The sequence below is a fragment of the Bos taurus genome, chromosome 6, assembly GCF_002263795.3.
Source record: "Bos taurus isolate L1 Dominette 01449 registration number 42190680 breed Hereford chromosome 6, ARS-UCD2.0, whole genome shotgun sequence".
Lineage (NCBI taxonomy): Eukaryota > Metazoa > Chordata > Mammalia > Artiodactyla > Bovidae > Bos > Bos taurus.
This window is the reverse complement of record NC_037333.1, coordinates 85796857-85807769: the sequence shown is the minus strand read 5'-3', so window position 1 is coordinate 85807769 and position 10913 is coordinate 85796857. Positions and strand designations below refer to the sequence as shown.

The window sequence follows — 10913 nt, the reverse complement described above, 5'->3', positions numbered from 1 at the left end:
CCAGAAGGGGGAGAGGAAAGGCGCCCTTTGTTAGCAGGAGCAGGACGGGGAAGGCGCCCTTCAGTGTCAGGTGGAGAAGATGAAAGTTGCCTTTCTGTACCAGGAGCAGGAGGAGGTGCACGGTTCCCATTTGCGCCAAGAGGAGGACGTGGAGCCAGGCGACCTGTAGTCCCAGGAGAAGTAGGTGGTACACCTTTCCCGTTTCTAAAAAGAGGGGGAGGTAGCACAGGCCCTTGTGGTGAAATAAGTGCTAGGCTGTTGGCAGGAGCGAGCGGAGGAACATCTCTTCTTGGCTTGTAAGGTGTAACTGATGATAATCGCTCTCTGGATGGATACGGTCCCCTGGGAATGCTTTGACTCTCGCCAGGCTGTGGGGATAAAAACCAACAAAAAGCAAAAAAGATTTCCAAATCTTATCATTTAAAGTTCAAACACTGATATATGTACTTTTAAAAGTCATGCAGTCATATGTTTCACTGAGAAAATAAGTTAGATAAAAGAAGCAGAGAATTTCCCTTCTCTTCTGGAAGTCTGGGCACTTGATGAAACCTAGAACAGCAATAAATGCAAAAAACAAAACAGAAATAAACCTACTCTCTCACCTATAGATTTCAGAGGAGGCCAAATCACCTTCATTGCATAATAAAAGAGACCATCTTTGGGCTTCCCTGGTGGCTCACCAGTAAAGAATCTGCCTGCCAGTGCAGGAGACCTAGGCTTGATCCCTGGATCGGAAAGATCCCCTGGAGAAGGAAATGGCAGACTACTCCAGTAATCTTGCCTGAGAAATTCCATGGACAGAGGAACCTGGTGGGCTACAGTCCTTGGGGTGTTGCGAGTTGGACATAACTTAGCGACTGAACAGCAATCTTTGGAAATAGCTTTAGTTGGAAGGAAATGCTCCAATGAAACTCCCTGGACAATTCCTTATTACTCTTCATTCTGAGGATTCAGTGAGAGTCCAGGCTCTGAGCCATTAATTAATTGTGTAACTATTTGTTGAGAGCTGTTTATATGCAATGCACATTTTTAGGGGTTAAGGGAAAGAAATTTAAGACCTGAATCCTTTCTTACAGAAGTCTGAAATCTAGAAGAACTATAACCTCCTAATTTACAATATAAGACAATACAATAAAAAGCCTGTGGGAAGTTGTGTAGTGTGTTGGTTAAGACAAAGACACTGGAGTCTGACTGCTAGAGCTATTCCTTCTGTTGCACGCTAGCTGAGATGTTTATACTGTCTCTGCCTCTGCTTCTTCATTTCTAAAATAGTTCTAGGAAAAATTCATGTCTTATATTCTGTTGATATAACTATATAATCAATGGAAAGTACTTAGACATGGTAAAGTATGGTAAGGAAGGACTCAATATTAATGTGAAGTATTATTTGTTGCCTTTTTTTTCTTTTGAACTTTTTATTTTGTATTGGAGTATAGCTGATTAACAATGTTGTGATAGTTTCAGGTGAACAGTGAAGGGCCTCAGCCATACATATACATGTATCTATTCTTCTCCAAACTCCCCTCCCATCCAGGCTGCCACAAACCATTGAGCAGAGTTCCATGTGCTATACAATAGGTCCTTGTTGGTTATCTGTTTTAAGTATAGCAGTGTATACATGACCTTCTCAAAGTTTCCAACTACCCTTCCTCTCGGCAACCATAAGTTCATTTTCTAAGTCTGTGAGTTTCTGTTTTATAAGCTCATCAGTATCATTTCTTTTTAGACTCCACAAATGAGTGGTATCTTACAATATTGCTCCTTCTCTGTCCGACTTCACTCACTATGACACTCTCTAGGTCCATGCATGTTGCTGCCAATGGCATTATCTAACTTTTTAAATGGCTGAGTAATATTCCATTGTATATCTGTACCACATCTTCCTTATTCATCTGTTGATGGACATTTAGGTTGCTTTCATGTCTTAGCTATTGTAAACAGTGCTGCAATGAACATTGGGGTGCATGTATCCTTTTGGATATTTTTCTCCAGGTATATGTCCAGGAGAGGAATTGCAGCATCATATGGTAGCTCTATTTTTAGTTTTTTAAGGAACCTCCATACGGTTATCCATAGTGGCTGTACCAATTTACATTCCCATCAACAGTGTTGGAGGATTCCCTTCTCTCTACACCCTCTCCAGCATTTATTGTTTGTGGATTTTTTGATGATAGCCATTGTGGCTGGTGTGAGGTGATATCTCATTGTAGTTTTGATTTGCATTTCTCTAATAATTAGTGATATTGAGCATCTTTTCATGTGCCTATTGGCCAACCGTATGTCTTTTTTGCAGAAATGTCTGTTTAGATCTTCTGCCCGTTTTTTATGTGTAGGTTGTTTGTTTTGATGCTGTTAAGCTCTTTGTAAATTTTGGAGACTAATCCCTTATTGGTCACATCATTTGCAAATATTTTCTCCCAATCTGTGGGGTTTTTAAAAAATTTATTGTTTCCTTTGCTGTGCAAAAGCTTTTGAGTTTAAGTAGGTCCCCTTTGTTAATTCTTGTTTTTATTTCCATTATTCTGAGAGATGGATCAAAAAAGATGTTGCTGTGATTTATGTCAGATAAAGTTCTGTCTGTTTCCCTCTAGGAGTTACATAGTATCCAGTCTCAATGTGAGCTATTTTGTCTTCTATGAATACCAGCTGCAGTGATTTGTGGGTCTGATAGCAGATCAAGAAATAGTTGATAAATAGTGCAAAAAATTCTGATGCAATAACAATTTTAAGGCAAAGTTTAATTTTGGTGAAAAAGAGAACTAAGGATTGCCTTGCAGAAAGATAACATTTAAAATGAAGCTTAAACAATAAAGTTGAAATGAAGAAGATGAATTCAAATTAAAAGAATGTTGTAAGCAAATAAACAGGGTCAGGAAATAGAAGTCCTAGTCTAGGGACAGTCAGAAGACTAATTGGTCTGCAATAGAAATTTCAGGAAGGTGCAGGACTCTAGTCACTCACTTGTTACGTTCAGTGACTTGCCTTTGTGTCTTTCTGCCCTATTGAGCTAGGAAACATCAAATACTTGGATCAACTCTGTACAAACTATTTCTACTGCCAGACTGGTGAACATTGCTGGAGAATGCCACAAATCCCCAAATATTAGATTTATAGTGTCCATCCTCATCTAGCACCCCAATGATGCTAATCCATTCTCCCCTATTTTCCCCAAAATGCTGTCTTCTGAGCATCTACACCTCTTTTCATCTCCTCTTGCCTCCTATCCCCAAGAGAAGATGGTCATGTCTTCTGTTTCACAAAATTGATGCTACTGCATGGAGAACTTTGCTTTTCTGCCCACATGCTTATAAAACGTCCCTATCTCCAGCTGTTTCCTTTTCCTGTTTACAGTCAACTTTTTCATCTGTATCCTGTAACTATCTTCTCTCCCTTCCCAGGGCTTTTTCTCTTTTAATTATCACCTTTCACTTTTCATAGCAACCTCTTTTTAATCCTTTGCTGTATTCTCCCAGTCCATAATATCAACTTACATCTCATGTATTAAAGAATCCCATTCTCAGAGTACCTCTGGTTGTTAACCTCCATAGTACCTCTGTAGCTGTTATCACAAGTTTATCCCGTTTCATTCCTAGCCGTATGGTGAGGAAAGCGAGACTAGATTTTCTGTTCCTACCTCCTAATTTCTATTTCCTATTTATCCTGATGTCTATTACCAACACACAGCTGAATCCCTTTTACAAAGACTAGTGATCACTCAAAAATTCTAAGTCATTTCACAGGGAGGGGAAGGAGAGGGTGGGATGAATTGAAAGAGAGTAGCATTGAAACATATACATTACCATATATAAAATTAGATAGCCAGTGGAAATTTTCTGTATGATGCAGGGAGCTCAATTCTGGTGCTCTGTGACAACTTAGAGGGATGGGATGGAGGGGGGTGCTAGGAGGCAGGTTCAAGAGAGAGGGACATACATATACCTATGGCTGATTCATGTTGATATATGGCAGAAACCAACACAATATTGTAAAGCAATTCTCCTCCAATTAAAAAGAAATAAATTAAAAAAATTCTGTCAAACAATTCATCCAATCAAAACATGGGCAGATGACCTAAATATACATTTCTTTCAAAGAGACATACAGATGACCAATGGGCACATGAAAAGATGCTCAACATAGCTAATTATTAGAGAAATGCAAATCAAAACCTCATACCAATCAGAATGGCTATCCTAAAAAAGTCTACGAACAATAAATGCTGGAGAGGGTGTGAAGAAAAGGGAACCCTTCTGCACTGTTGATAGGAATGTAGATTGGTGCAGCCACTATGAAGAAGAGTATGGAGGTTTATTAAAAATCTAAAAGCAGAGTTACCAGAAATGATCCAGAAATCCCACTCCTGGGCATATATCTATAGAAGACAAAAACTAATTTGAAAAGACACATGCATGTACCTCGATGTTCATAGCTGCACTGTTTGTATTACCCAAGACACGGAAGTAAACTAAATGTTCATTAAAAGGTGAATAAAGAAAATGTGACATATATATACACACGCACACACACACATGCATACATAAGTGTATATATATATATATTATATATATATATATACACACACAATGGAATATTATTTAGTCATATAAAAGAATAAAATATTGCCATTTGCAGTAACATGAATGAACTTAGAGATTATCATACTGAGTGAAGTAAGTCAGACAGAGAAAGACATATGCTATATGATATCACTCATATGTGGATCTAAAAAATAATACAAATGAATGTATTTGCAAAACAGGAACAGGCTCACAGACATAGAAAACAAACTTATGGTTACCAAAAAGGAAGGACAGAAAAGGGATAAATGAGGAGTATGGGGTTAACAGATATACACAACTATACATAAAATATACAAGCAACCAGGATTTACTATATAGCACAGGGAGCTATATTCAATATCTCATAATAGCCTATAATGGAAAGGAATCTGAAAAAATATATGTAACTGAATCACTTTGCTGGACACCTGAAACTAACACTATTGTAAATCAACTATGCTTCAATACAAAAAAAATTCTAAGTCATTTCAGAAGGATCCATAGCCATGTTTTTTTTAGCATGACTGATTTTTCTCTGGCTACCTTTATTTGAATTATTTCTGGATTATAGACCAAAGATCTTCCAGAGTGCTTGCCATCCAGGATACTTTGACTTATGGTCAGATGAAGGAAAATAAACCATATTTACAAAATTCTTTCTCTGTAACCTGAAATAGAAAATACTAAAATTGCCTAATGAAGTGGGAACTAAAATATGAATATTAGGGGTTAAAATGAGCTAGATAAAGACTGGGGCTTTAATAAGAGCCACCTGTAAACTAAACTATGGGGACACAGAAACTATGAGTAAAGAGAACACATCTCTCCTGAGAGAGAGAACAGTGCAAGGATAAGGAGGTATGCCATGCGATAGGGACTGTCTTTTAGGGATGCCTGAATTTGTTGTTCCAGTTCTAATTTACATCTATTTCTTGCATTGACTTATCTTTTCTTGAGATATCCATAGTGGGTCCCTGTCCTTTGCAACCAACAAGATAGCCTGTTATACCATCTAAGCTCATCTCTTGTCATTCCCTTCTTCATCCTTGCTTTGACCGTACAGAACTATTGCTTGCCTTGATTGCATAAACCATATAGAACTATCAATACAAGGAGCTGTTTCTTGCCCCTGTGCCTTTGTACAGACTCTTCTTCTAGCAGAGAATTCTTTTCTCCCTCCCTAATGTCCATCCACTTGGGTGGCCATTGCCTTCCTTCAAAATGTTTAAGTATCTTTATGCACCCTCAACACATTAATTTGAAGATTAAAAAATTGTATAGCAAATATCTTTATATAATATATAATCAACCAAATTTTTACTTTTGTGAAGCCGTCACTGGAGTTCAAAGCAAGCATCATTACTTTGTTCTTACAGTGATAGAAACCATTTGTTTTGATATTTCTCTCTCTTTAATATCATAAGCTGTTTTATTGTTGCTGAAGAAAGAGTTGGTATCTTCCTCAGTTTTGTATCTCTAGCATCTCAATCAGAATCCAACATCTTTGAGGGAGTGAGGAGGAGGTAAGTTAGGTGTCCTTGGCCTTTTTGTTGCTTTACCACTTTTATTATAATACTTATAATCCCTTACCATTTTGTACAGTAATTGCTTGCCTGTGTGCTAAGTCACTTCAGTAATGTCTGACTCTTTGTGACCCTATAGACTGCAGCCTGCCAGGCTCCTCTGCCCATGGGATTCTCCAGGCAAGAATATTGGAGTAGGTTGCCACTTCCTCTTCCAGGGAATCTTCCTGACCCAAGAATCAAACCCTCATCTCTTACTTCTCCTGCATTGGCAGTCAGGTTCTTTAATGCCACCTTTAGCTTCTCTTTTTTCCCCCAGTACCCCCCAAAACAATGTCTCTATTTTGTTCATCTTTCTATCTTCAGTTCTAGCACCTTCCAGACTCTCAGTAAATGTTTTTGAATGAATGAATAAAGACTCAAATAAAATCCTCAAATCTTAAGTCATGGTCCCTGTCATTAATGAAGATAAACATGCCAAGAGGGAAAAGGGTCAATTAAGTTTTGGTCATTTTGAGTTTGAAAAGGCATGAAGCCTTGTAAACGCAGATTGAAATCTCAGAGCTGAGGTTCTATAATCTTTTAAACTAGAAAGAATTTAAGTTGTATTAGTTTCACAGTGCAGGCATCTTGAGTAAAAATTTGCCTTTAATTCATTATACTCTTCAAGATTGATGATTTGTATTAGGTTTCTCAGAAGTTACTTATTCTCAGTATGAAACAGATGGTTGAAGGAGGGGGACCAAGGACAGCATTTTCTCTGTTATTGTCTCTGAAAAGTGCTGTAGTAAACCAAATTGTAATTAATTGTGTTTGACTTTCCTAAATTACTTGACCAGAGAGCTTCCTTTATCTTCAAACTATTTACATTTCCATGGAAATCACATTTGTCACAAAGTTTGGGGAAATGTTCCAGAAAAGGGGGTTTGTTCTAGCATGATAAATTTGATAATTACTTATAATCATTGACTTAAGACTTTTTCATTTGATGTATTGATTTCACCTACATTTATCTTAAAATTCTCTTGATATACCTCATGTAACTATAACAGAATAGCTTGAGAAGTTAATTTCAATAAAATCTATTCGAGTAGTCTCAAACTTAAGCATGCATAACAATTCCCTGGATTGCAGATGTTCAGACCTCAAAGTCAGATGTTCTTTTTTCTTCTCAGGCCTGGGCCAGGGTCTGTAAATATACAGTCTTAAGAGTTGGATCAGATGTTCCTGATACAGATATCCCATGGAATGAAACATTGTTCAATTTTGTATTGTAGATGAGAAACTGAGCTAGGTGAAAATAAACCACTTGTCCAAAAATATTTACATAAAATCATTGAATGTATCAAAATAATACTTCTACTTTATCTCCTTGTATTATTGTTGGACCCTATTGACATATACCTAAGAGAAACTATTTAGAAAACAATCTATACTACACATATATTTGCTCACTGTGTAGTATGGATTGTTTTTTAAATAGTTTATCTTATGTAAGTGTAAGAAATGAGAACTATGATCTATGAGGACCCCAATTTCAAATTCAACATCGTGCTTTTTGTACCATCCAGCAGGACTCAGCCCACAGTGGATTGTCAATAATTATTAAGGAATGAAACATATTTTGAGCTTTCTCTCTTCTAACTCCCATCTCAGCACCAAAGTACACTAGCATAACTATTCTTTCTCTGGGGTTCAAATTAATCTATTGATGCTCATGGCTATGGAATTTATCACTTGTTTCTTTGCATTATATATATTTTGACTCTTCTATGCAGTTTAACCAATGCTTTTCAGAAGTTTGAAGTAACATAAGTGTTTCTTGAATGAATGACCTTTCTTTTTGTACTGTTCTTTTAAGTAAAAAGGTAGAACTTTATTTCCTAGTCAATTAATAGAAATATTTTAGCCCTAACCAATGTTTTTAAGACATAAGAAGAACTTTCTAATTTTAAAGTCTTTACAATACATTTATAAATTTTAGAAAATTTATCTTTGAGATCCACTTTCTGTTTTCCTATTTCCTGCAGTCTTAAAGCACTTAGTTGGAGAAGGCAATGGCACCCCACTCCAGTACTCTTGCTTGGAAAATCCCATGGACGGAGGAGCCTGGTAGGCTGCAGTCCATGGGGTCGCTAAGAGTCAGACACGACTGAGCAACTTCACTTTCACCTTTCCTGCATTGGAGAAGGAAATGGCAACCCACTCGAGTGTTCTTGCCTGGAGAATCCCAGGGACAGGGAAGCCTGGTGGGCTGCCGTCTATGGGGTCGCACAGAGTCAGACACGACTGAAGCGACTTAGCAGCAGTAGCAGCAAACTTACATTATGTGTTTCTGACAATTTGATTGTAATACTTTTGAAAAAGAAAAAAAAGGAAGAGATGTTTCTGGATAAGACAAAACTCTTCCAGATTCTCCCTGGCCTCTGTTCCTTCAAGCCCATGACCAGTGCCCAGATGAGTAGTCATATGTAAAAGAGAAAGAAAAAGGAAAATAAGAACAAGTCTATAATGATTGACATTTGGACACTCTACTGTTATATAAAGTAGGATGATATCATAGATATCAGAATTTTATTTGAAGTTATAATTAGTAAGAAACATATGAAGAATAAGACTGGGGGAACTTACCATAAGATGTGTGACAAGAGCCAATAGGCTGAAGATGAAAGTTAAGTTTTTCATTCTTTAAAGTTGCCCCTGAAAGCAGACCAATGATTGTCCATGATTAGTCAATTGATTATTTATTGTTTTCAAAATTTAAAACAAAAATTTAGTAAGGACTCTAGTATATGTTATATGATATAACAAAGAAATAGCACTGCAGCCTTTCAAAGGTGTGCTTGACATTTTGGGGAAAGGAAGCAGCATGTATGCACAGCAATATTGTTGTTTGTGATATTTTATAACAAAATAATGGGACTTGTATTTAATGAAAGGCAATTCCCAGATAGGTGTTCAAATACATTTTGAAAATAAAAGTTTTTTTGGAAAATCCTTGCTGTCTACAGTGGTGACTACTTTTAAGAGACATAACTTATTTGGGTGTACTTTTGATAGTAGTAATAACTGACAGATTTCTGTAGATTCATGACCTGGATAATGTCAGTGTGACCATATTGTTGTAAAAAAGATCAATTCTTAGCATAATTATTTTTTTAAAAAACAAAAAAGTAATCCCTCTTAGTTAGATTTATCTGAAGAGAAAATACTATGCAATATGTATCTTCCCTTTAACAACACTACAAGATATTATTGCCATATATTTTTCCACAAGTGATTCCCAAAAGCCAATTATTGTCCATCAGAGTCTGAATTAGGAAAAGGAGACTTTGTCCTTAATTCGGTTACAGTTTTCAGTACTATATCAAGTGCATGACAACCTGTGTTCTGGGAAGGCAAATTCAATCACCACCATGATGACAGATTGCCTTGGGATCAGAATGATATCCATCATCTGTGCTAACCTTGAAAATGACCTAGGACAAGAGGTCCACAGATTCTACAGTTGTAGGTTGGTGAGGCCACCCCTTTAAAATTACCTTTCTAATATGTTCTCTTAAAAGGCAGTTTCAAGATGCATTAAAAACTCAACTCAAACAAAAACAACAGAAATGTAAATATATCTTTGAGTTTAAGACTCTTCTATTCATGATTAACTTTAGAGACCATAAAATATGTCAGCAGAAAAGAGTCAATAGCTTATTAAGTTGGATGTAAATCGTGCAACCAGTCAACAGGAATGCTCTTCTCAACACACTCTTTCAGAAATTTTAGACTTAATGAGCTTTACCACTGACAATGCTTTTTTCTTAAAATACATCTGAGTTTTTCAGGTAACATGACTATTTAAATTTTTTAAGCTTTATTGAGATGTAATTGACAAATATAATATAAACTGTGTAATATTATTATTTGATATGTATACATTGTGAAAGGACTCTCCTCTGGATTACTTAATGCGTCTATCACCTCACCTATTTATTTATTTTTTAATGAGAACATTTAAGTTCTACTCATCAAACTTCAGAACTGATTGTCAACTATAGTCACTGTGTTATACATTAGATCCTGAGACTTTATAAGTGAAAATTTGTTCACTTTACTAACCTCTCCTCATTTCACTCTCTACCCCCTATCCTGCTTCTATTCTCTGTTTCTATGGGTTTGGCTTAAAAAATTTTTTTTACATATAAGTGATAGCATGCACTTGTATTTTTCTCTTTGGTTTATTTCATGTAGTATAATGCCCTCTAGGTACATCTGTGTTGTTGCAAATGACAGTATTTCCTTCTTTTTAAGGTTGGATACTATTTCCATATATATAATATTCCTGGTATTATTTCATGGTATCACATCACGAAAATGATATGATTGAGAGTATGAGTAAAAGTTAGAATTCCAAAGTCAAAATCCTTACATCTATTTTCTAAGTACCTACCTTGGCAGGAGGTTCTTCTTTGGAATAACCAAACTGTTGTTTAATTTTTTTGATCAGATACTCAGCTTAGATAGCCACAATTTGAGAACACAAGAAGAAAAAGGACTTCTACAGAAAAATCTCTCTCCTTAAATACCTCTCTCTGGATTTCTATTGGAGTTAAGAGAAAGCTGGAGGAAAGGTAATATGTGTTGATTTTCTTTATGTAAACAAAGCAATGACAGTTGCAGTTACCAGTTTGGCAGCTTCGTCCATAGAACTGTGATCCAGTCATTGCCTAGCAAGCCTTGAGGAAGTATGCTGAATGCTCTAATATAGTAGTTTTCAAACTTGACTGCACATGAAAATTACCTGGGGAACTTTAACAATATTCTCAATTTTCAGACCTTA

General features: G+C 36.3%; 1 long non-coding RNA gene across 1 annotated transcript; it reads right to left on the bottom strand.

Moving 5' to 3' along the window:
• Window positions 1-285: 285 nt before the first annotated feature.
• Window positions 286-10609, bottom strand: LOC132345523 (uncharacterized). Its single transcript, XR_009494912.1, has 3 exons — window positions 10524-10609; window positions 8714-8782; window positions 286-368 (listed from the first exon to the last, which is right to left on the bottom strand). It is a non-coding gene; the product is annotated as an uncharacterized lncRNA (long non-coding RNA).
• Between the last annotated feature and the right edge of the window lie 304 nt (window positions 10610-10913).